The sequence below is a fragment of the Pipistrellus hanaki genome, assembly GCF_964339955.1.
Source record: "Pipistrellus hanaki genome assembly, chromosome: 11".
Taxonomy (NCBI): domain Eukaryota; kingdom Metazoa; phylum Chordata; class Mammalia; order Chiroptera; family Vespertilionidae; genus Pipistrellus; species Pipistrellus hanaki.
Window position 1 is genome coordinate 44,159,611 of NC_140513.1, and position 26,680 is coordinate 44,186,290.

At 39.7% G+C, this 26,680-nt stretch overlaps 1 protein-coding gene across 1 annotated transcript in view; it reads left to right on the forward strand.

Moving 5' to 3' along the window:
- The first annotated feature begins 4,444 nt into the window (after positions 1-4,444).
- Positions 4,445-26,680, forward strand: part of JAK2 (Janus kinase 2) — a 110,999-nt gene continuing 88,763 nt past the window's right edge. Inside the window, exon 1 of the mRNA XM_084899483.1 lies at positions 4,445-4,468. The gene's annotated coding sequence lies outside the window, so the exon portion shown is untranslated. The remainder of the gene's footprint in view (positions 4,469-26,680) is intronic.

Sequence of the window (26,680 nt, forward strand, 5' to 3'; positions counted from 1 at the left end):
TGAGCAGAACGCACTTAGCAGTTCTAAGTTGCGGTACACTGTGGCAGTTGCAACGTGCTATCTTGGGCTCCCTCACAAGGTCACAGGTGGGGAGAGGCTGTTCACTGCTCCTCTGCAGGGGCGGTTGGGTTAGGCCGGGTGAGAGCGGCGAGACGTCAAGGTATTCTCCCCTATCTCCTGCAGTCCCTTCCAGGAAAGAAGTGACCTTGTGTCTCCACAGAGCTGTAATCCTTTTTTAGTTTCTGGAACTAATTTTCAGCTCAGTGTCCCCCACTTGGTCTGCTTGCCAATTCCCTGGCTCTTTGGTGTTATCTTTTCTCTCCTCAGATCTTTCTTCAACCTTCAGTCCTGCTTTCTCCCTCCTCTCCCCTTGTTCTACATTCATGGGTGGCGGGGCCAGCTTGTGCCCCATTATCTTATCACCGCCTTCCAGGAGCTCAGAGGAAATTGGAAGGATCCGTCAATACTTAGATGTGCCCTCTGCTGGTTATCGGCAATGCAACATCAACATTAAAGTCTGGAAACGGAGTTCCTTTGTTTAATAAAAATGTGGAGTGGAGGCACTCACAGATAGGATAAAACACAAATAAAATGTTGCCGTATATTATAAAAGCTTTAGACTGAATTGTGCTTGGTTCCCTGTGGCTTGCAGTAGTGCAGTGGTTCTCTTCCGGGGGTGATTGTGTCCTCAGGGGAGCGTTTGGCAATATCTGGAAGCATTTTTGGTCGTCACCACTTGGGGTAGGCTGTGCTACTGGCGTAGAGTGGGTGGAATCAAAGGATGTTCTTCAACATCCCACAGTGCAAGCGAGTCCTCTTCCCCACCTCCACCAAAGAAATTGTCTGGCCTCAGTGGAGTGAACCTAACTAACGGGCCAGAGAAAGCTGAAATTGGACCACCAGAATTTTGGCATTTGGAGCAATTTAGATATTAGTTGTGTAGTTCCCAACTTTGGTTGTTCATGGGATCACCTGGGAAGCTTTAAAATACTGACACTTGGGTCCCTGGAGATTCTGATGTAATTTAATTGTAGTCAAATCCTCATTTCGGGGGATGAGGAATCAGGCCCTGGGGGATAAGGTCTCAGTTTTACAAAAGTGACAGAACTGGGACTAACAATTTCTTGGGAAACAGAAGATAAGGAGCACTAGCCTGTCTACACATCACACTTCAAAAAGCAAAAGCTGAGCCCTGGACTGTATGGCTCAGTGGTGAGAGTGTTGGCCCAAGCACCAAAGGGTCTTGAATTTGATTTCCAGTCAAGGCCGTGTATCCGGGTTTCAGGTTCAATTCCCAGCCCCAGTTGAGTTGCACCCGGGAGACAGTTAATGTGAGACATTGATGTTTCTCTCTCTTCCCCCCCATCCTTTTCATTCTCTTTAAAAATCAATGGAAAAAATAACCTCAGGTAAAGATTAACCAAAAAATAAAAATATTTTTTAAAAAGCAAAAGCTGAAAATATCTTAAGACTTTAAAAAACCTAAAAATTATTCTAAATTTTTTTTTAATTGGTTTCAGAGAGGAAGGGAAAGGGAGAGATAGAAACATCAATGATGAGAGAGAATTATTGATTGGCTGCTTCACCACCAGACATCGAGCCTAAAACCTAGGCATGTGACCTGACCGTGAGTTGAACCATGACCTCCTGGTTCATAGGTTGATGCTCAACCACTGAGCAACACTGGCTGGGTCATCTTTCACCTTTTTTTAAAAGTTATCTTTCATCTTAACTTTATTAATTTCTTTGTGTATTTCTTATGCACTCCCTCCCAATATTTCCTTCATGACATCCATTCAAATAGTCATTGTTTCCTCCTTCACTTGGAAAAAAAAATTAGGAATAAATTAGCCTATTCCATTCCACCCCCTTTAAGAGCAATGTGCTGTTTTCTACCCACTTTTCTACAAACCAAGAGTATGGGCATGGTGTGAAGGAGGAAAGAGCTAGTCTGGGCTAAGTGCAATCTTTAGTGGGGTTCTGTAGAATCTCAAAAGGGTGCGATCACAAAGCTCACTCCACCCAGCCAATGCTATATCTCACTTATTATTCATTCCTCTCTCAGCACAATGCCCTGAAAAAATGACAAGCTCCGGCAGCCTTTCCTGTCTCTGCAAATCCTGACTTTGACTTTTCCCAGGCTGCTTACTCATCTCTCACTTCATTTACAATTGAGGATAATTAATGAGAGTTCTTATGTCATTGTTGACTTACTTTTCTTCAGTGCTATGCTTTCCTGGTTACCCACCAAGTTTTGAAGTCTATGACAGATCACTGCTTTCTCATGTCCCATTACACATTTGGTAAATTTTTAAATTTTTTCTTCTATTTTTGTTTTTGTTTTATTCAATAACCTTGGGAGTGAAGAGCCTCCAGTCCTACTTGGTTGTACCATCTTCACCTGGAAGACTGCTTATGCCACCACTTAATATCTTAGACCTGTTTTCTCATCTGTACAAATAGGAGGAAAGCCTACATTACATGAAACCTCCTGAGGAAAATTGTGGCTCTCTTTCTATAAGTTATTTGGGGACTAGTAGTAATTCAAGGGTGGCTCCAGTTAGAGAATTCCATAGTATACTTGTCTGATTTTAAGTAGGGGTCTGTCGTCAATCAGCCGTTTCAGATGTTGGCAATTTTTTTTTCTCTTCAAAGGGCCAAATAGTAAATATTTTAGACTTTGCAGGCCACACAGACTCTGTTGCAACATCTTTACTATGTTGTTGTGGTATGAAAGTATTCATAGACAAAATGTAAATGAATGAGTTTGGCTGTGACAAAACAACTTTATTAATGAACACTGAAGTTTGAATTTAATATTTTTCTCACATGTCAGAAAATATTATTCTTTTGACTTTTTCCACCCACTTTAGAAATGTAAAAACCATCCTTTTCTTATGGTCCATATAAAAACAAGTGGGCGCCAGATTTGGCCCACGGCCTATTGTTCACTTGTCCTTGTATATACCATCAGCACTCCCAGAAACTTGTTAGAGAGAATAATCTGGACCTTGACAGCTCCTATTCAAATCTCCTTTGAGAGAAGTGAATTTAGGAAATATAAACCAAAGGCCATCCTATCTGTGCACTCTTCTACTAATTTTTTTATTTTATTTTATTATTTAAAAATATATACATTTTATTGATTTTTTTACAGAGAGGAAGGAAGAGAGATAGAGAGCTAGAAATGTCTGATGAGACAGAAACATCGACCAGCTGCCTCCTGCATACCTCCTACTGGGGATGTGCCCGCAACCAATGTACATGCCCTTGACCGGAATCGAACCTGGGACCTTTCAGTCCGCAGACCGACGCTCTATCACTGAGCCAAACCGGTTTCGGCTCTTCTACTAATTTTAGATTCTATATCTTTGAGTCAAGTTCACTTACTGGAAGAATGTTAACTTGGACCAACTCAGCTCAACTCTGAACAGAATCTCCTTCACTGAATTAAATTTTCATACCTTGCTTTCTCCTTTCATCAATGGTCACTACAAAATAAAACTGTTTCATTTCAGCGTCTGCACTTGCAAAAGAAGTGTTGTTGAAAACATTCTCGAACAAATCCCTCAGTGTTCCTGTATATGTTCCTCTGCAAGGACTTTCAGGATTCAGCACAAGGAAATCCTCTTTTTCCTTCCGGATATTCTCACTGTTCTTTCAGCTAAGTATAATTTTTACCAAACTTCCCCCTTTACTCTGACTTCTGGGAAGCTTACAGTCAGATTTATTCCCATTCACAGCAACAGTATTCATCTAAGGCCACTCTAAAGACAACTCCAGTGGCCCCAAATTAGGAGGCTCCTGAAGACAAATTTAGGTGAGAAAACGAATATCTGCAAAAATGAAGGACTTCTTTCTAAATCGGAGCCCAGATTTACTTTGAAGGCCCTCACCACCCCTTACCCAGGTGTCTTAAAGAGCCTTTGTTCCTTGGAAGAGGGCTGTTTTTTATGCTTCCTTGAAATAGATTATTCTCTTAGGAAAAGGTGGTAAAAGAAACGTTTGGGAAAGCGATGACCTGAGGAATCTCTTTGGAAGCTCATCTTGAAAAGACTCACTTTATGAGGTGGGTGAACTGCACAAAGAAGCGCTAGGAAAAAAACTGGAAGAAGAAAAACTTGTCAGAACCTGGCAGGCCATTGCTCTGCTTTCCCTGGGTCACGGTGCACCTGTGACTTGCTTTTCCCTCTGAGAGGCCGAATGCACACAGGTCCAACCCCTGCTCTCCTGCATGCACATGCCTGTACCTGATCTGATAGTCCACACAGTAAATTTCCTAGGAAAGGATCCTCATTGACTCATCAAGGATTTGCACAATTGGAATCTTCCAGCACTCACAGAATAATTTTAATATTTTCACTGTCTCCATATTTCAGAAGGTGTATATGTTCCTCTGCAAGGACTTTCAGGATTCAGCACTTGGAAATTCTCTTTGTCCTTCCGGATAGTTTCACAGTTCTTTCAGGTAAGTATAATTCTTACCAAACTTCCCTCTTTACACTGACTTCTGGGAAGCTTACAGTCAGATTTATTCTCACTCACAACAACAGTATTCATCTAAGGTTATGTGTAGGTTTGGGGGAAAAATCCATTTACTTTGAATTTACACTTTGTCTCTATGTTTGGGTGAAAAGCCGCATCTTTGCTTTTTTCTTTTCCTCTTCTCCCCCCTCTCCCCCCCCCCCCCATTTATCTTTAAGATTTTATCCTGGAGTAAAAGTCATTTCTTTTATGAAATTATGGCCATAGTAGATGCTACTTTCTAAACTTTTTTTTTAATTTGCTTTTTTAAAAAAAATGTTAATCTTTTCAAGTTTTGCTAATAGATGAATTCTGCATCTGAGCTCTGCAAGACTACAGAGCTCTGCACTGGGCCATATCTCTCTTGAGAAGGAGCCTGGATCCCACCTCTAGCAGCCAACATCCTCTTCCAGACAGTGGTGTGTAGTTTTCGAACATGCTGAGCTGATGGTCTCTGGGATCCTTTTCTTCTTAAAAACACCCCATCATTTCTCCTGGAACCACAGTGGGACTCTGGTGGGTCACCCTGAATTAGGTTGTAGGTTTTCCTTACTTCTAATTACTTAGGGCAGCTCTTAGTAGATTAGTAGAAATATGATTGGTCTTTCTACTTTGGGGACTTGTCAACATTTCTAAGATCTGAACCTTTCTACTAATACTCCAGCTAGTTTTATCCCAAGAATCAAATGTATTAGATCAAGTTCAAGTCAAAGGTGAAGAAAGTCCTTTCCCATGCTTAGAGTCAGGATCACTGTTGATTCTCTTGCCTGTAAAATTCCTGCTCCGTGAAGTCCAACTGTTTTCTTTGAGTTGGCATTTGTTTGCTTCTTCAGCCTCTTTGCGGCTCACTGATCTACTTTGGCTTGTCTCTAGGCCATTGGGTACATATGCTGCTACCCTGAGAGAGCCTGAGCCCTCCGCTTGGCAAGGCTCTCTCAGCCTTTAGAAAACCAAATGTGAACCAGAGAAATAGAAGCCTCTGAGCCACCATTCTAGGGCTTCCAGAGAATCCCCCCTTTTCAATTCTTCCTGTTGGATTCCTCCTTTCCATGAGTTGAGGGCCCCAGGGGATTGGGCCAAGAAGTTATTTGCCAATTTTTTTTATCCAAGCGACTCATCTTGCTTCTAGCCTGGGCAAATAGAATCCTTCCAGCACACACACCATGCGGTCCAGGTCTCTATGTATCAGGGTGTCAATATCCAGCTAGTAAGAAAGGGCAAGTGTATGTTCAGAGTCTTCTTCATCTTTCCCTCCAGCATCTGTGGTCAGTAGAGATTTCAGTAATCCTGGGATCATCAATCTTCAACCCCTCTACCCTCTTTTCTCCCCTTGTCCACTCCTTTTCTTTCCCCTCTTCCTTTTTCTTTGCCCCGTTTTTCTCCTCTACTGCTTAGAAACACACCTAACCTCGTTCATCATATTCTCTAGAGTTTTGCTCCTCCTATGCTGCCTGTCCGAGTGAGTGACACCACCTTTCTGCCAAAACTAGATGCTGCATGTTATCCATGCCTCTTCTGCTTCCTCCTCTTACTGTTTAGTCACAGAATCCCATCCATTTTGCCTCATTTTTAACTCTTGTTCCTGTTCACTTCTCTCATCTCTACTTGCAATCATTCCTACAGCTTCCACTCCTACCCTTACTTATCCTCCAGGTCTTCCTTATTCATCCCATTCTTGCAATTAGGGGACTCACATCTGTGCTTCCACATCTTGTACTTACTCTAAGTAAAACTGCACCCCCCCCCCACACACTAAACAATAGCTTTTTTTCCCCCTCCTTCATTCTTTTCCCCCCTCTCACTCCTGTTTCCATTGCCCAGCCCAAACATGACACATAGTAGATGCCCAATAACTATTTGATGAGTGAGTAAATGAGATATATAAAAGAAATGTGAAAAGTTGAGCTTTTCACTTAGGAAAGATTTGAGGCTGCTGAGATAGTTTATAATTTTTTCTTTGCACACCTTTTGAAACATTATTAACATTTCCATATCTTTATTTCTTTAAGTTTATAGCACCAGTATATAGAATTAATGCTTTAAAAATAACGTGGCTGGTATGGCTCAGTGAGCGTCGATCTATGAACCAGGAGGTCATGGTTTAATTCCCAGTCAGGGTGCTTGCCCGGGTTCTAGGCTCCATCCACATTTCAATGGACAGTAAAAGGAAGGCATGCAGGAGGTAGCGTATCAGAGATTTTTTTTTCCTCATCATTGAGGTTTCTGTCTTTCCCTCTCCCTTCCTTTCTGAAATCAATTAAAATATATATTAAATAAAATAGTTACTAAATGCTGTTTTGCTTATCTTTCATTCTGTGATCCATGCTGTATTGAAAGAGACACTTAGGAAGAAAGCATGTGCTTGAATTCCTCTGATTCTTATGTGACTTTCGCGGTGTCCTCCATGGTGACAAGATCTAGGCAGGCTTGATCAGATCTGGGCATTGCCAGAGTTGGCAGAGTTGGCTGTTGGAGGAGTTAGCCAGCTTTTTGGATTCACTAAGTGAGAATGGTTCTTAGTAGGGATGCCAGTAAATGTTGGAAAAGGATCAGGGCTAGGGGCTCCAAAGTGGAGACAGCAAACCAGGAACAGGAAGGAGTAGGACCACCTCAGGCACACAGGCTTGTCAGAGATACAGATGCAAACCAGGCAGTGCAGATGGTATGACAGGGTCAGCCAAAGGATCTCACATCTGAACTAGGATTGGGCTGAGCATTTTAATGCTGGTTTATGCAAATGATAGAGTCTTTTATAAGCCTTGGCTCCGGGAAGCCTGCTTAGTCCTGTCATCTTTTTTTTTTTTTTTTAAATATGTTTTTATTGATTTTAGAGAGGAAGGGATAGGGTTAGAGAGATAGAAACATCAATGATGGGAGAGAATAATTGACCAGCTGACTCCTGCACACACACTACTGGCTCACCCACAACCCAGACATGTGCCCTTGGCTGGAACTGAACCTAGGACTCTTCAGTCTACAGGCTGACACTCTATCCACTGAACCAAACTGGCCAGGGCCTGTCCAGTCTTAAAAGAGCCTATTCTGAAGATGTCCAGGGATTTCCAACAGGTTTGTTATAATCCATTTTATTTCATTAGATACTGTATTCAGATCTGAATTTGTATCAACTTACTTTTCATGATGTACTTTCAACTCAGGATTTGAGGTGGTTTAGAATAAACACTTAGAAACACTAAGTAATACAGATAAAGTGGCAGAAATCCAAGCAGAAAGGGCGAAAATTATTATATTAAAAAGTGGCTAAAGAAAGTGACATTTTTTCAAGAGCAAAGTTTGGCCCTGTGGTTTCTAGTAGCTGTAACAAAATAGGAACTATAAGAATTTTGTATTTTTATATCTTCTGAAAAAGATCTAAACTTTTATCAGCTAAAAAAAGAGTATCTGTCTATCAGGACAGGACATTCTGTCTTGGCTATGAGCTCTGAGAGGAATTTGCCATGTAGATCTTTATCTAAGAGGCATTGAGCAACATAATAAATTGCTCAGTTCTGTAGTAACCTTATCAATGTTCTGTCTTATTGACAGGTACTGTTCTGAAAGCAGAGGATTAAAATCTCTTGATCATGGTTACAGTTTTACTTTATATCTGTTTTTATTTTATATACTCACTAGAGGCCCGATGCACGAAATTCGTGCAAGAGTAGGCCTTCCTTCCCCCGGTTGCCAGCAGCGGCCTCCCTCTGGCCGCCAGCAGGCACCTGGGACCCAGGCTTTCCTAGCAGCCCCTACTTCCTCTGGAAGGTTGCCCGGAAGTATGTCTGGTCTAATTAGCATACTACACTTTTATTATTATAGATTGCTATATTTGGAATGTAAATTGAGGACTATGAGTTTTTGCATTATTAATTATGGCTTCTATTAATATAATGTCCTTATTTATTGCTCTAAATGCTTGCCTCTCAATGCTTTTGGCTATAAAATTGGCATTATCAGATATAATACTCGAACCCTTACATTGTCATCAGGAGTTTGCTTAAATTAGCCACATTTCTTCTCTTCCTCCTGTCAGTGTTTTTAGATTTAAATTTTTTTTTTTTAATATATATATTTTTTATTGATTTTGTACAGAGAGGAAGGGAGAGAGATAGAGAGTTAGAAACATCGATGAGAGAGAGTCATCGATCAGTTGCCTCTTGCACATCCCCCACTGGGGATATGCCCGCAACCAAGGTACATGCCCTTGACTGGAATCGAACCCGGGACCCTTCAGTCCCCAAGCCGAAGCTCTAACCATTGAGCAAAACTGGTTTCGGCTGTTTTTAGATTTTATTCCGCCTTTACACGTGTATTGCTTTTACCCGTCAGTGCTGTACATTGTAGGTTTATGAACTTTTTGTGGCTCTTGGACTATTTTCCAGATGGGCTGTGCCAATTAAACTCAGCATCAGCATGATATGTACCAGTCTCAGGTAAAAGCTAATTTACAGTGAAACTCTGAAATTGCTCCTTTATTCTCCTGGTTTATATATAACCTGAGAAACTGGTGCTAAAAGTGAACTGTCTTTTGAAGTAACACCCATTTACCAACCTCTTTTAAACACCTCACCAAAGAAAATAAATAAATAAATAAATAAATAAATACCTCACCAAAGAGTTTTTTAAACCTCTGGCTACTAATACTTAAATTCCTAATCAGAATCATTAGTGGAGACCTCATGCATTTTCTGTAAGACCCTTTGGACTCTAAAGTTTTTGCATCTTCTCTGTCAACAAAATTGTGTGATGAAATAATTTTGTTTAATAAATAATTTTTGCATCATTTTGAAATTCTTGGGAGTCTTAAATGTACTTTTTCAACTTTATTACTGCTTGAAATTGAGAAAGGGAATAGTTTTGACATTAGTGGCCAAGCTGTCAAGATATTGCATGATTTATTCCTAAGTTATCAGGCACAAAGGCTTACCAAAATGTTGACAGTTATATTTTATGTACTACATCCAAGATGTGGAAGTAACTTTAGCTCATTAAGTGGATATTCTTGATCCACTCTTGGATCTATAGGAACATGAAAAATAAGACAGGAGCAGAAATGATCAGAAATATTCTGTAGTTTAAGGTGGCTGATGATAAAATCGGGCATTTGGGGGAAGGTCATGAGAGAATGTTTCAATAGGCTGAAGAAATATGGGTAATGAAAATGTGGTTGCATTTTCCTAAACATGAGGGTTGTTAAGTCTTCCAGTCACTTTTTAGATGCCGATGGAAAAAAATTTTTCCCTTAAAAGAATAGATACACATCTGGTCAAGAGGAACCTTAGGGCTTTTCTATTCAAAATGTGATCCACAGACCAGCAACTTGAATATCTCCTGGGAGCTTGTTAGAACTGCTGGGACTCCATCCACCACAGAGCTACCAGTCAGAATCTACATTTTAACAAGATGCCCAGGTTATTTGTATGCATGTTAAAGTTTGAGAAGCAAATTGCCTTGGAGCACTGTTCTCAAACTTGGCTGCATATGATGGGCACTTCCAGAGATTCTGACTGAGTAGGTCTGAGACGTGGTCCTGACATCAGGCATTTTAAACTCCCCAGATAATTCTAATGTGCCGCGGTACTCACTGCCTTAGAATTGGCTCCATAGCTTATAGATATGCCTCACAAATCTAGAGAACAGGCTGACAGTTATCAGAGGGGAGGGATGCTGGGGTGCTGGGTGAAATAGGTGAACGGATTAAGCAAAAACAAAACAAAACAAAAAAACCCCCCACAAAACAATCCTTATAGACACAGACAACAGTATGGTGATTACCAAAGGGTAAGATGGGGTAAGGGGAGAAAGAAGAAGGTAAATGGGGGATAAATGATAAGGGGAGGAGACCAGACTTTGGGTGGTGAACACCAAATACAATATACAGATGATATATTATAGAATTGTAAACTTGAAACCTACATAATTTTATTAACCAATGTAACTCCAATAAATTCAATAACAAAATAAAATAAAAAGAGGAAAGGAAGTTGAGCTCTGAATGGGAGAATGAGTATTGGTGGCAATCAATAGTTTTTGCCAGTTGTTTTGGTTATTGCTTTTTTAAAAAAATTTTATTCCTATGAACCTTTTCTGAAAATGTGTATAGAAAAAAAGACAACATTTTACAATAAAACTCCCATTAATTAAGAAAAAAAGAAAAGAATGAACAAATCTTCCCATGACAGATATGGGTGCAAATCTTTCCGTGACAGATATGGTTGCCAAATGAAACACAGGATACCCAGTTAGATTTGAATTTCAGATAAACAATGAATAAACTTCAGATAAGCAACTTCAATGTTGTGACACACACTAAAAGCATATTCATTGTTTTTTGTTTTTGTTTTTTTCTAACTTGGGCAACCCTAGTGACAGGAGATTCTTCCAAGTGAGAGCTATTCCTTAGGAATGTTATGAAAAGGCCTGAGAAGAAGAAAATGGTCTGTGTCTGAGTCACTCCACCTACCTTCTGAAGGTGGAAGAATTTATGTGCATTGGAGTATGTATGTTGCAGTATTTGTACAATTTAAGCCCACAGGCTGTGTAGACAAGGGCCGCTCACAGACCTTGTGGCCACCTGTCATGGAACCTCAGCAGTGTCTTTCCAGATAGGGAACTGGAGAAAAGATACCTCACCTTATCTCTCCTTCTTCTGTCCTCTTGAAGGGGCTCTCAGGTGATCAAACCCAGGCCAGCCTCCCAGTTACAGGGAGGGTGGAGAACAGCAGAGAGTCTATGGAGGGGCAAATGGAAGACTCAAGCCCAAATACTTCCTCTGTGCCTGTTCATAATTTTTATATAGTCACCTCCCTTGGTCCACACAGCAGTTTTACACATAAGGAAAGTGCTATTAATGACCTCTTTTACTGATATAGTGAAGGATTAGTGATATTGAAAAACTTACATTGGGGTCACGTAGATAGTAAACAGTACTAGAATCCAAAAATATTCACCTCCATTTCACTGTACAGGACTCCCTGGTGACATCTTTTCATTGTTTTTATAATATTTTATAAAAATTTATTTGAGCCAAAACCGGTTTGGCTCAGTGGATAGAGTGTCGGCCTGCGGACTGAAGGGTCCCGGATTCGATTCTGGTAAAGGGCATGTTCCTTGGTTGCGGGCACATCCCCAGTAGGGGGTGTGCAAGAGGTAGCTGATCGATGTTTCTCTCTCATCGATGTTTCTAACTCTCTGTTCCTCTCCCTTCCTCTCTGTAAAAAAATCAAAATATATTTTTAAAAAAATTATCCACTGAGCCAAACCAGCCAGGGCTATTTTCCCTTTTCTTTATGTTCATTTTGTAATTCTTGCTTGATTCTTGGATTGGGCTGTTAAATTTTTATTTGAAAGTTTGCTAAATTTATTTTCAGTATTCTTTATTTTCTAATACATATATTTAAGGCTATAGATTTTGTTCTAAGCAACATGTTGACTACAATCCACAGATTTTGTAAAGTAATGCTTTTGTGTCTACTCATCTTTATGTTTTATAATTCCCATTTGCTTTTCTCCTTAACCCACAATATTTAGTAATGTGCTTTTAATTTTTAAAATGTATGATTTCATTTGGAATTGTTATTGATTTGTGATTCATAAATAGTCTTGCTGTCTCTATATTCTCATGATAAATAAATGCAGCACATTAGGCATTAGAAGACCAGCATGCAGCCATTTGGTGGTTCCTTCTCCACTCTTTATCTCCTCTCTCTCTATTTATAATCTCCATAGGTGATGCTAACTCTCCAAAGTTTATATTATATGCAGATGAACTACCAATGAAAGGATGTTTTGTTAAATATGTTTTAAAAATAATAGTTGAAATAAGTTGGAGCAAATGTAGACCCCCTAAGTTAAAACAGTTAAATCTCTGATATATAAATGTCAGAAGATGGAATGTGGGTTGGAAGCTTTCACTGTGAGTCAGAACATGGAAAATTATTTAGTTAGTGCAGTGATTTTCACCATGTGCAGCAAGAAATTTTAAAATATGCAATACCTGACGTTTAGTCAAGGACACTCTGACTTCTTTTCCCTAAGATTGAAAAGAGAGAGAGAGAGAGAGAGAGAGAGAGAGAGAGAGAGAGAGAGAGAGAGGGAGAGAACAGCCAACACAACAATAGCCCTCTTGTGTAAATGAATCAAAATTTTATCTTTTTTTTGTGAGATTGGCAAAAAATATATTTCTGTGTGTGCTTCAGAATTTTAGTAATTAGTTTATGTGTGCCATGAAATGAAAAAAGGTTGAAAATCGCTGAATTATGTGTAATATATTTTGGAAAGTGGAAATAATGGAATGGGAACAGTTTTTATTTCTTGGAAATGAAACAGAAAGAGATAAAAGCCCAACTAACTTTAAAAGAAAGTCAAACCCATCACCCAAAAAAGCAGGGGTCTTTCCTTTTACTTGGGTTTTTAATTAATTTATTATTTTTAATATATATTTTAGTTTATTGATTTGAGAGAAAGTGACATCAATTTGCTGATCTACTTATTTATTCATTCTTTGTTTATTCTTGCATGTGCCCTGACCAGAGATCAAACCTGAAACTTTAGCATACGGCCAACTCTATAACCTACTGAGTTACCTGACCAGGGATCTTACTTGGGTTTTTGAATCATTTTTCCAGTAAAGAAATTTTTAATTGAGTTTGTAGTACTCTTAGAATTGCATAAGTTATTTGCACTATTAAATTCAATTTTATATATTTTATACAATTATATATTTATACTAGAGGCCCAGAGCACGAAATTCATGCACTCAGCGAGGGTGGGTTCCTCAGGTTGGCCTGGGCCCACTTGCAGTCTGGGAGTCCTCACCAGCCGAACTGCTATCTCATTATGTAAGGCAATATCACAACCAGTAGAGAACTCCCAAATGTGGCTATATAAATAGCAATAGTTATATTACTAACCTTCCTTGGCTTAAACCACTGAAACACTGAAACACTGCCAAATTTTAGCTTCACATGTGGACTGCTGGCTCCCAACTGCTTGCCTGTCTGGGCAAGGGGCCTGTGGTGGTTTTCAGGCTGGCCATGCCCCCTGGCTACCCAAGCAGAGGCACTGCTATCTGGGATTTATTTATCTTCGATAATTGAAACTTCGTAGCCTTAAGCAGAGCCAAGCCTCCTGCTTGCTGCGTGGCCGCAGCCATTTTTGTTGGGATTTATTTATCTTCTATAATTGAAGCTTTGTAGCCTTGAGAGGAGACCAAGGCAGGTCAGGGTTGCAGGAGCTTGGCTTCCTCCATTGCTGGGAGCAACTCAAGCCTCCTGCTCTTTCCAGCTCCGTGGCTGCCACCATTTTTGTTGGGATTTATTTGTCTTCTATAATTGAAACTTTGTATAATTGGGCTGGCCAGGGTGTGCGGGAAGCTTGGCTTCCTCCATTGCCAGGGAAACTCAAGCCTCCTGTTCTCTCTGTGGCCATAGCCATCTTGGTTGGGTTAATTTGCATACTTGCTTCTGATTGGCTGGTGGACGTGGCTTGTAGGTGTAGTGGAGTGATGGTTAATTTGCATGTTAATCTTTCATTATATAGGGTTGTGGAAGAAAATATGCAATATAAAAGGATAGTAAAGTCAGCTGAACTTGAGGAAGTCCTCCTTTTATATAGAACTCTCAGCTTCCCAGACTTTGACTCAGATACTCACTTCACAACCTAAGGGATATAGGCTATGGATGTTGAAGAGGAGAAAGAATAAAAGCAGGGAATCCATGATTGTGCCTCTGCATGGAGGACTGAAGAAGGGAGAATAATAACTAACATTTACGAAGATCTCTGTGTCCAGCAATAAGCTAGGCAGGTTATATACATTTTTTTTTTAATTTAATATGTCTTCCTCATTTACAGATGAGAGTATTGAAGCAAAGGGTGGGTTAGTAGTTCCCTCAGTTCACCAGACAGTACGTAATGGAGCTTGAATTTGAACTCTAGAAGGGCTATTACAACATGTCAGTTGCCATTGGTTTTAGAGACATTATGTTTTGAAAACTCATACCTGTCTGGAAAGGTCATGGGACTATTAGTCATTCATACTATTTTTTAAAAACCTCACCGGAGGATATGTGTCTACTGATTTAGAAAAAGAGAGAGAGGGAGAGAGGGAAAAAGGGGGAAGGAAGAGAGAGAGAAGGAGAAGGAGAGAGAGAGAGAGAGAGAGAAACATGGATCAGTTGCCTCCTGTATGCACCCTGTCCCAGGATTGAACCTGAAACCTGGTATGTGTCCTGATAGGGAACTAAGCTCCACAGCCTTTCAGTGTCTGTGATGACACTCCAACCAACTTAGCCACCCTGGCCAGGGCCAGTCATTTGCATTTTAGAGTGAAATTGTTTAAACAGATTGCTTTCTGCTTTACACCATCTGTTTTCTTCTTTACACTAACGTTATCTGTATTGAAAGAATGGGGCATCTGAAATGGTTTGAGAGAGAGAAGTGATGCAGTAGAGTGATCCTGTTTGGAGACGAGGTGCCTCATGGGAATATAGGGTAGCTGAGGTCTGGATGAGTTGGTAAACAAGAGCACAAAAAGGGAAGTGGGAAGATGTCAACGATAAACCTGAAGATTTCAAAACTCTGGCTAGGGTTAGCCCCACCCTTAAGAAAAGAAATTCAGGTTCTTCCTCTTTCTTATACAAATCAGTCCAGTTTTCCCAAGGATCAATTGGTCAAGGCACACAAGACTTTGCTAGGGGAAATAGATTTGGAAGGGACTTTAAGAGTCCATCCACTCTACTCACCACCAGGCTTCCCCTACATCCATTCATTACCCACAAAGTACCCCGGGCCTCCAGTAAAACATATAAAGATGAGTGGTCACAAAAGCATTACTTTACAAAATCTGTGGATTGTAGTCTCACCTAACTGCCCTCCCCTGCTGGCCTGATCTCTCCCCTAACTGCTCTCCCCTGCCAGCCTGATCACTGAAGCAAAGTGATAAGAAACTTGCTTCTTTACCAGCTAGTCCATATCCATTTTGGGTTTAAGATAATTGTTAGAAAGTCCTACCAATTATTAGCAAAATTTTGTATTCCTCAACTTCCCCTCTTTGGTCCTACTTCTGTCCTCTGGAATTGCTCAGTCTGTGTGGTATTTATTTAAATGGAATTTGGTTTGTCATGTACTATTGTTTTGGCTAATTTGCTAAGTTGATTAGATCCCTCAGTAAACTCAGTGCTTTTAGATCAAGGTAAATTCTGATAAAATGTTCAATTAATTATTACTTTTAAATGTATTTTTTATTGATTTCAGTGAGGGAGAGAAATAGAAACATCAACCATGAGAGAGAATCATTGATAGGCTGCCTCCTGAACAAATCTACTGGGGATGGAGCCTGCAACCCTGACATGTACCCTGACTGGGAATTGAACTATGACTTCCTGGTTCATAGGTTGATGCTCAACCACTGAGCAACACCATCTAGGCCTTATCAATTATTTTTTTTCAGAAACATTTTGACTCTGCTTTGTTTAAAAGAGAAAAAAGAAAATGCTCTCAACTTAGAGATTCATTTTATGAGAATAGCATTATGTACAAATCCATAGAGTAATTTGCACTTGAAAACCCCTATAAGTATGCTGTCTTTTTTAAAGACATTGCTTTGAAAGCTACTATGGGTATTTTTTTTTCCATTTTTTAATTTTGTGTGTGTATGTGTGTGTGTGTGTGTGTATGTGTGTTGGTATAATAAAGTAAACAGATTATGAGAAGAGGAGAACAAGTAGTTGGCCAACTTGGAAAAATTTTCCATTTCACTTTTATTTTTTAATTTTATTTTTCAATTACAGTTTACATTAAATATTATTTTGTATTCGTTTCAGGTATACAGCATAGTGGTTAGACAGTCAAATACTTACAAAGCGTTCCCACAATATTTCCAGTACCCACCTGGCACTATACATAGTTCTTACAATATTATTGACTATATTAGAGGCTTAGTGTATGAAATTCATGCACGGAGGGGGTTCCTCAGCCCAGCCTGCACCCTCTCCAATCTGGGACCCCTCAGGGGATGTCTGACTGCCAGCTTAGGCCCGATCCCACAGGGGTGATCCTAACCACTTGCTTGCCTGCCTGCCTGCCTGCCTGATCACCCCTAACCCCTCTGCCTGCCTGCCTGCCTGATCACCCTCCACCTTGCCCCTCTGCCATACTGATTGCCCCTACCTTTCCCTCCTGCCTGCTTGATCTGCTCACTGTAGCCTGTGCTCTGGGAGTAAAAAGTACTACTGTGCTTGGTTGCAAATGAAAGGGAGGAAAAGGTTAGAGATGCTGGGAGAGTGAAATGCTCCAGGCCCTCTGACACGAGAGAAGAATTCAGAGCTGGCTATATGAGTCTTTGGCCAGTGGAGAGGAAGGCAGATTGCTTGGTTAAATATAAACCTTTTTCCCACTCTTGCTATTTCTACTGGGTTCTTACAGAAACTTTAGAATTTTTCCACATTTTGGTTGATTCTTTTACTCCATTTTTATTCTCCAACTTTATTATGGAAGACTCTCTAGTGTTTCCAGTTTGTCTGGCCCCATTAATAGTAGTAAGAAACATTGGCTATTGATTATTTGCGTCTCCAAAGCCCTTGGTCATTGCAGACTATGGTACCAAGAGTTAATTTAAGGGTACGATTCTGCCAGTCAGTGTTCACGCATGTGTGCCACTCAACACACAAAAATATGGCATATATTGGTCAGCTGTTGATACACTAAATCTGAGTAACCACCAGTCCCAAACTCTACAACTTCAGACCAAGGTCTTCTAGCAGGGTACCTCCCTGGAACCATATCTCACAATCCCATTAGCTACTTGAGGCATACTTTTTTTTTTCTGGTGGGTTAACAGCACAAGAGACCAAGCCAGGCCACTTACTAAGGGCTGTACTCATGTCTGTCTTTATTCAGTAGACCAAAGCAAGTCACATACATGATTGTACCCAATGTCAGTGCAATGGGGGAAATATTTCCCATCAAATGTTCACATGGCAGAAGGAGATTTAGAACAATGATCTAAACTGTCACAGAGGACAATATGTAAATGAATTAATTCAAATAATCAAAAGCAATACCTACTGACTTGCAGAATAAGTAGTATTATTTCCATGTGTGAAAAATATCCTATTTTTACATATAGACTAATGAAACCTTAATAAATCAGCTCAGTTTCCATGTATTTCTTTCTTTTTTAATTTATTGATTTTTTAGAGAGAGAGGAAGGGAGGGAGAGAAACATTAATTTGTTGTTCCACTTATTTATGCATTCAATGGTTGATTCTTGTTTGTGCCCTGACTGGGGAGGGAACCTGCAACCCAAGTATGTGCCATTGACTGGGAATTGAGCCCTTCAGTGTGCAAAGTGTTGCTCTAACTACTTAGCAACACCAGCCAGAGCTCCTGAATCTTTTTGAAGAAACTACTGAAGGATGAACCTCATAGGTAAACAGAAAAACTATGGCAAAATGACTGGTGAATGTTGAATCTCTTTTGTTGTAGAACTAAGAATGAAGTAAAGGTAGAGATGATAGCTACAGAACAGAATGTAAATTTTTAAAGGGAACAATGTAAGTTACAAAATAGTCCTCATACAACCCTTTTTTTTTTTTTTAAGCTCAAATGACATCTACTTTAAGAGAACATCCTTTGTGGGGAGGCAGAGATAGCTTCAAATAGCAACTTTAATACTTAGCGGTTATATTATTTTGGGCCAGTTAACTTGGCTAACTTTCATTTCTTGTCTGTAAGATAGAGATAACACTTACCTAATAAAATGTACTGTGAGACTGAGAGTTAATATAAGGGCAATAATGAAAAGTTCATTCATTCAATAGATATTTATTGGCTTCTACCACATATCTGGCACTGTCCTAGGTGGTAGGTATACAGTATGAATATAATAGACACGGAGCTCACCTTCTACTTAGGGGAAGATAGACAAATAAGTAAATGAAATATGTTATGTGTGAAATGATAATAAGTGCTATAGAGAAAAACAAAACAGGGGACCGGTGTGACATTGAAATTTCAATTGTATCGCACATGAAGGAGGTGATGGAGCAAGCCATGTGGATGGGGGAAGAGCCCTGGGAAGGTCACTGCCCTAATTCCTGGCTGTGGCTGAGGTGACTGTTGTGTATATCTCTTGTAATGACCCACGTTCCTGAAGCAGCAATTCTGACTTCTACAACTTCAGACCCAGGCCTTCCAGTGGGGTACCTCCCTGGTTGCACTCTGTCACCGAGCACAAGTAGCCCTGACTGGAGCTCTCTGTTTCCTACTGAGGCCCTGGATATGTATGTATTTTATCTGGCATGCTCTTAATGACAGCCCTTTCTCTCCATCCCCCTTCTAATTCTGACACAGGGGCTGGATGGCTGGGCTGGAGGGAAATCTTGAACAAAACCATTCTGTGCTGAACTAAGTTATCACTCATCACAACTCCTGATACTTATCATGTTCTCCAGGCTAAATTTCTGCAACTCAAATTCTTCCCTTACGGTGCATTACCTCCATATCTAGGCCTCTCTGCCCAATGAGTTAAGTGGTAACCTGTTTCCTGGTAGCTTAGTTGTATTGTTAGTACGGAGGATCTGGTCACCAACCGTCATCACGTCCTTATTCATTAATTCACATATACAGCATGTGTTTAGCACTTACTGTGTGTCAAATTCTGATTGGTACTGGGTATGCAGTGGAGAGTGAAACAGATATGTTTCCTGCCTTCACTGTCTAAAAGAGTGTCCGTGGGTTTTTATGCAACAGACTCTTCCTATACTTGCCCTTCCAGACAAGAAATAGGTACGTTGCTTGAACTGTGTCATCGTTGCAACCTCTGTAACTTATAGGCCATGGTACTATTTAGACTTGATGGTATCTAATCAATGACTTTCAGCATTAACGTTCTGGGATTTTTGAATTTGTATTTAAAGTACTCAATGCTATCTGACTGAAATTCATTGTATGTGATGTCTAGGGGCTCCTATATAGTCTTTATGCTTTCAAATAAAAGCAAATTTAATAGCCAAGAGTAATTGAAGAGAAATTTTGAGATTTTGTTGTTTAAAGGCATGAAAATGGCCCAATGTATAACATAAAGCAAAACGTTCTAAATTTCTCTTTTGCATCCATCTCTTATTTCCCTCCACCTAACTGCAGCAACTTGAAATAAAGAACTCTTTTTTTGTTCCTCCCTTAAGTCAGGTTCTATATTAGGGCCTTATGTGACTTTTATCCCTTCTTGTGCCCCCCTCCCCTTCTCTCTTCCCCCTTCTGCGTATCAGCATTTATTAGGAAAGCCAACCTACGCTCTTTGGTTTATTTCTTTTCTTTTCACTTCCCCCGTTATGTGGAGTCTCTGCAACAGTGGTTCTTAAACTTCAGCATGCATCAAAGGAAGTCTTGTTTAAAACACAAGTGGCTGGGTCTCACCTTCAGCGTTTGATACAGGAGGTCTGATTTGGAGCTCAGTACATTACATTTCTAACAAGTTTGCAGGTAGTGCTGTTACTTCTGGTCTGGGGAGCAAACTTTGAGAACCACTGCTCTACAACTTAGGGACATTTGGGAGCTGTTCTAGCAAACAAGACTCCTGAGAGGAAGCCTTTGTTATACATGAATAATATCGCTTGATATTTTACATGTTAATATAAAGCTTAAGAATTTAATGAGTCATCTTCTATCACCATATTTAACATTCTGTAGATAGGGATCTGTATTTGGTAGACTCTACCATAACGCAAGAATAATAAAGGAAAAAATATTTATTGCTTGATTGCCTATAAGAGAGATAGTAGAATGGGGTTGGTAGGGGAGTTAGGCATGAAGCCAGGTCCTCTGGGGGTTCCGTCTTGAGGAGGCAGGATTTATGGAAAACCCTGGAAAAGTTCCCTTGTGCCTCCGATTCTTCCTTCTGAAATGCAGAGATTGGAAGTAACCATCTCAGAGTTGCTGTGAGGTTCAGATGATTTAATCACAGCCCCTGAAGAACGATTGGGGTGTGTTGTATGTGTTATGAGGTTACCTGTCATTTTTATTATTATTGTTAGGAATTTGAGTGTTTTCTTCATTATCTCTCTTTTAAAAAAAATATATATTTTATTGATTTTTCACAGAGAGGAAGGGAGAGAGACAGTGAGCTAGAAACGTTGATGAGAAAGAAACACCGACCAGCTGCCTCTTGCACACCCCCCCACCGGGGATGCGCCCGCAACCAATGTATATGCCCCTGACTGGAATCGAACCTGGGACCTTTCAGTCCGCAGACCGACGCTCTATCCACTGAGCCAAACCGGTTTCAGCTTCATTATCTCTTTATAACCTAAAATTAGTTATAAAAGGTGAACACCCTATTATTCTCCACAAATAGCCGTGACTGGAGCTAGGAAACAGGAGGTGGGAAAGGTCCCCCAGCTAGTAAAAATCTCTGCTCTTTGCATTTCACCAGCATTTTCCCAAAGGAATTAATTTCTCCCATAAGAAAAATGGTAAAGTGAAGTCGATTTCAAAAGAATATTTGAATATGACTGAATAATTACTTCCTCGATCAAGATGGTTAGTGAATTTTTATAATCTAATATTGTTATGTCTATTTTAAAATGTATTAAAGACAAATAAAAGCAAGGATAGGTATTATACTGACTGTATCACACTCCATGAGTGTCTGATATTTGCACAATGCCTATCACATAATGTTTTTGATAAGTATTTGTTGAGCTATTAGAAAGAATGTGATTTGGAATTAAAAATAACTTAAAAAAGATTCATAAAATTAAAATTAAAGAGTTAGCGAGATTAACATATACAGAAATGGGCATTGATATACTATTATGAGATTTTTGGAAATCAATTTGGCAATAGCCAACAAATTTTAAATATATCAATATATTTCCTTTGGTCCAGAGAGTCTAAGTGTCTATCCTGGTAAATACTTCTGCATCCAATGAAATGTATGCATGGTGAGGTCAATAATTAGCACTGTTTTTAATGGTGAAAATTATAACCCTAAATGTTCAGAAATGGGGGAATTGTTTAGTAAATTATGAATCATCTATTTTATTGGACACTATATAATAGTTAAAGAAAAAAAGAGAGCAGCAGTGATTTATATTGAAGTAAAAAAATCTCCAGATGTGTTAAGGTAGACAAAGTGGTAACAGGAAAAGTATATAATTATCCATTTTGTTCACACAGCTCAAAACTACATCTATAAAATATATAGAAAAATACTCAGGAAAAAGTTGGAAAAGTTACACACCGGACAGTTATCCCTGGTTACTTCTGGGAAGTCAAGAGAGTTAGGAAAAGAGGATCAAGGAGAACTTCCACCTTGTATACTTTATATTCTATATTATTTGTACTTTCCATAGTTGGTATTTATTGTTTACTTGTAAGACGGAAAAAAGAGAAAATAGTAGCTTTATCAACAAATATACCTAACAACCCTTTAATTAGGATATTATTGATTTTGTACAGAGAGGAAGGGAGAGAGATAGAGAGTTAGAAACATCGACGAGAGAGAGTCATCAATCAGCTGCCTCTTGCACACACCCTACTGGGGATATGCCCGCAACCAAGGTACATGCCCTTGACCGGAATCGAACCCGGGTTCCTTCAGTCCTCAAGCTCTATCCATTGAGCCAAACCGGTCTCAGCTAATTAGGATAATAGATGCTAAATATATGAGTAAGCTTTCACAACATGTCTATCCTAATAAGTAGTAGTTATTTTTTTTTTAATTTCCAAAGTCATCATTCTTATTAAAAACTTTGTTACTTGTAATGCTGTTGATTCCCAGAACATTTCCTGTAAATAGTGAAAGAGCTGAATTGGCACCTGAGTAGAAAGCACACAATACTAAAATTCTTATCCATTAGAGTATCTCACCCAGGGAATTTGCCTTAGGACTACTATTATGTTGTTTTATGCTTAATCGGTAAGAGATGAAGGTGACAGTGAAAAACAAACAAAAAAAATCCAAAAGAACTCAAAGGACCATTACATAAAAGGAGAAAGCAAAGGAACAGTATTTTTTCCCCTTTAAATGAATGATTATATTACTGTTCAATAGGAGACAGTATTAGGTGTGGATAAGAAAATAGAAAGCTATTCTCAAGACTTTTCTCAGTTTCAATTGAAGGAATGTAGGGTAGTGTATCAGTGGTTATTTCTGGGAAGTCAAGAGGGTTAGGAAAAAAGCATATTAGGGAGATTCCACAAACTGGTCATGTGCCCTGACAAGGAATTGAACCATGGCCTCCTGATTCACTGGTCAATGCTTAATCACTGAGCCATACCAGCCAAGCTAAAATAACTATTTTAAAGGGAAACTTCATATCGTTTCCTAGACTGACATAACAAAGTATCACAGACTGGGTGGCTTAATACAACAAAAAGTTATTGCCTGACAGTTCTGGAAGCTAGATGTCTGAATCATAAATTATGAGTCACCTATTTTATTGGACACTGTTTAAGAGTTTTTTAAAAAAATGAGGGGCAGTGATATTTATTGAAGTAAAAGATCTCCAGGATGTGGTAACAGAGAAAAAGTATATAATCATCCATTTTGTTCACACAGCTCATGTGAGTGTGCTTTCCACTTAGATGCCAATTCAGCTCTTTCGCTATTTACAGGAAATGTTCTGGGAATCAACAGCATTACAGTTCGCGGGGCCCTGCTCCCTCTGGAGCCTCGAGGGGAGATTCCCTCCTTGCCTCTTCCAGCTTCTGGTAGCCCCAAGTGTTCCTTTGTTGTAGATAATATCACTCCAGTCTCTGCCTCTATTTCACCTGGCTGTTTTCTCCCTGAGTGTGTCTTTCTCCTCTTCTTATAAGGAAACCAATCATACTGGAATAGTGCACACCCAAATGACCTAATCTTAAATAGATTATATCAGCAAAAACCCTATTTCCAAATAAGGTCTTCACAGGTGGTTAGGACTTCAATATATATATATGGGCAGGGGGGAAGGAAGTGGACAATTCAACCCAGAATAGTTGGGTTGAAGTCTAATCAGTTATTCAGAATAGTTAATTAAAATGTATGAATGTTGGGTAATACTTTGATTCAGTGGGCTTTAAAGTACTTCATAGTCATTCAGTTACAATAATCTCAACAGTATCCCAGAATGACATAGGTGTCTTTTTTAAAGAAAATAAAAGCAAAGTTCAGCCCTGTCGGTGTGGCTCAGTGGTTAGAGTGTTAGTCCCCCACACCAAAGATTCTTGGGTTCAATTCCCAGTCAAGGGCACATATCCAGGTTGCAAGTTACAACCCTGGCCTGGTCAGGGTCTGTGCAGGAGACAACCAATTGATGTGTCTCTCTCACACCAATGTTTCTCTCTCTCACACTATCTAAAAATCAATGGAGCTTGTTTGGAGGTTCTAGCAGGGGAGTGCAGCTACTCGTATACCCTTGACCGAAGACCGGTCCTCTCCTCTTGGGGGAAAGTCGTCCTCTTCGACCGAGCGCGCAGCTTCGGGAGGGACGCATATGGATTGGTGAGGGAGGAGGGGGACACCCGCCTAGCCAGCCAGATCAGCCGAATGAACCCTGGCGATCAATGGGGTGACAGATGCCGCAGCCAGATCGCCCTCACATCCTAAAAATCAATGGGAAAAAATGTCCTTTTGTGAGGATTAACAACAACAACAACAAAAAGCAAATTTCAGGTAAACAAATGTATGGATTTTAAGTAAAGAAGACAACAAAGAGGTTGGAAATGGCGATAAAGTAAGATCACTCTGAAATGCTGTTTCCTCCTTTGCTAGGAAAACACTGATTTTCCTTTTGCCCAAGTTTCATGATGTAGAGACAAAGAGGTACAGCCTCTTAAAATAACTTATTTTCGATATATTGATTTCAGAGAGAAAGGGAGAGGGAGAGATAGAAACCCCTATGATGAGAGAGAGCCATTGATTAACTGTCTCCTACAAGCCCCCTAGTGGGGATCAAGCCCACAACCTCGGTATGTTCCCTGACCAGGAAATGAACCATGACCTCCTGATTCACATGTCCATGCTTAACCATTGAGCCATACCTGCCAAGCTAAAATAACTTATTTTAAAAGGGAACTTTATATCATTACCGTAACTAGAAATTAGTATCCCCTACCAAACCTAGAAGGTATTGTAGGTGGTAATCTTAATTTTTAAATATGCTTTTATTGACTTTAGAGAAGAAGGGAGACAGAAACATTGATGAGATAGAAACATTGATCTGCTGTTTCCTACACATCCCCTACTGAGGTTATGGAAATCGAGCCTGAAACCCAGGCATGTGCCCTGATCGGGAATTGAACTGGAGACCTCTTGGCGCATGGGACAACGTTCAACAAACTGAGCCACACCAGCCAGGGTGATGGTAATCTTAAAAGTTAATATGATGTTGCCGAAACCGGTTTGGCTCAATGGTAGAGCGTCGGTCTGCGGACTGAAAGGTCCCAGGTTCGATTCCGGTCAGGGGCATGTACCTTGGTTGCGGGCACATCCCCAGTGGGGGCTGTGCAGGAGGCAGCTGGTCGATGTTTCTCTTTCATTGACGTTTCTAGCTCTCTGTCTCTCTCCCTTCCTCTCTGTAAAAAAAAAAAAAATCAATAAAATATATTAAAAAGAAACAAACAAACAAGTTCTCCTTGTCCCAGGACCCCTTGCTTTTTATTAACACAATTTTCCTAAGGCAAGGTGGAGATATACACTTCATAGGGTAGGGTTTAATACAGAGTTCATTGTCAGATTGGGGAATTACCTTTGGCTGTTCAGGTGTTTGGCCAACAGGAGGCAATAACATGTAAATTAATGCTCTGAGCTGTCTGGCAGTAAACAATCAATTTAATAAAAATAAATCTTTTCAGGTTTGGGGAAATATCATTAGCCATTCCCAACAGGTGATAACGTATGTGACTCAGCCCTTGTTGAGTCCCCAAGTTACATCAACCTTTCGATGAAACTCTTTCAATTATGACATGCTGGAATTGGCTTCCAGCATGTAGCCAGGTAGGAATAGAAGTAAAAAATTGAGAACTGTTTCTTACAGCATTTTCTGGTACAGTTGTGTATTTCATAGGTAAAACTGAAATACACAGTATTTAAATGATTTATGCTAATGAGGCTTTAATATCAAATTGGATTTTGCTTTGGTCAGTAGTATAGCTGGGGTGGAGTTACCAAGCAATTACTGTAGCTACAGCCTAGAAGATCTACAAAATTAAGTTACAGAGGAAATAGAGTGAAGTGAGTAAGAAAACTGAACAGTGGTGGGGGGTGCGGGGGCGGGGGGAGTGATGGTTGGGAAGAGGAGGGGGAAAGAAATTTCTCTGTAGTATTTTCAATTGTGACAAATACTTACATAGTTATGCTTGGCTTTATGATTGAAGATAGACTTTCAAAGTTTGTGGGTAAATTGGCTTTTTAAAAGGCATACATTTTCCCTGTTGTAATCTGAGAAAATATTTTTTTCCTTTCTTTCTACCAGTGTACAATAATAACTGTCTTTATCCAACTTATTTTATTGCAAGTACTATGAACACTGCTAGACCCAGCTTCAGTAAAAAAGGAGAAATACTTTCATAAGGAAGTATTTTCAAGATACCAAATACAGGAAGTTTCTTTGGGCCTTATAAGGAAGAGGAAACTAAAAAGCTCTGAGGGCTATTCCTGGTGCGTGCTTTCTCTTTTTCTCTTCTGTCATTCTTTTCTCCCACAGCAAATCAGCTTTCTGTGCAACTCTATATACTTAATAAAGTTGATAACCTTTAGAGCATGGTAACTTTATTTTAAGTGAACAAAAGTCTGAACAACTGTCTTGAAATCCCAGTTCCAACTTCCCCTGGAGGGAGACCCTGATTGGCTTAGTCAGGTGATTAAGGGTTTGGGGGCTGGGTCACAAATAATAATGTAGGGGATAGATGCTGGCTACTCTGGGTGAAGAGAACAGTTCTCAGAGAAAGAGGGCACAATCCTTAATCTAAATAAGGACTCAAGAATTAATGCTCTGTAACTAACAACTATGCCAGGGGAATTTCTATATTTAAGACTGAATCTTGGTATGAATCCTTTTATTTATTTTATTTTTAAAAATATATCTTTATTGTTGAGAGCATTTCATATATCCCCCACCTCCCCATTAACCCCCTTCAGCCTGCCCTGTCCTGCTGAATCCTTTTACAAAGAAAA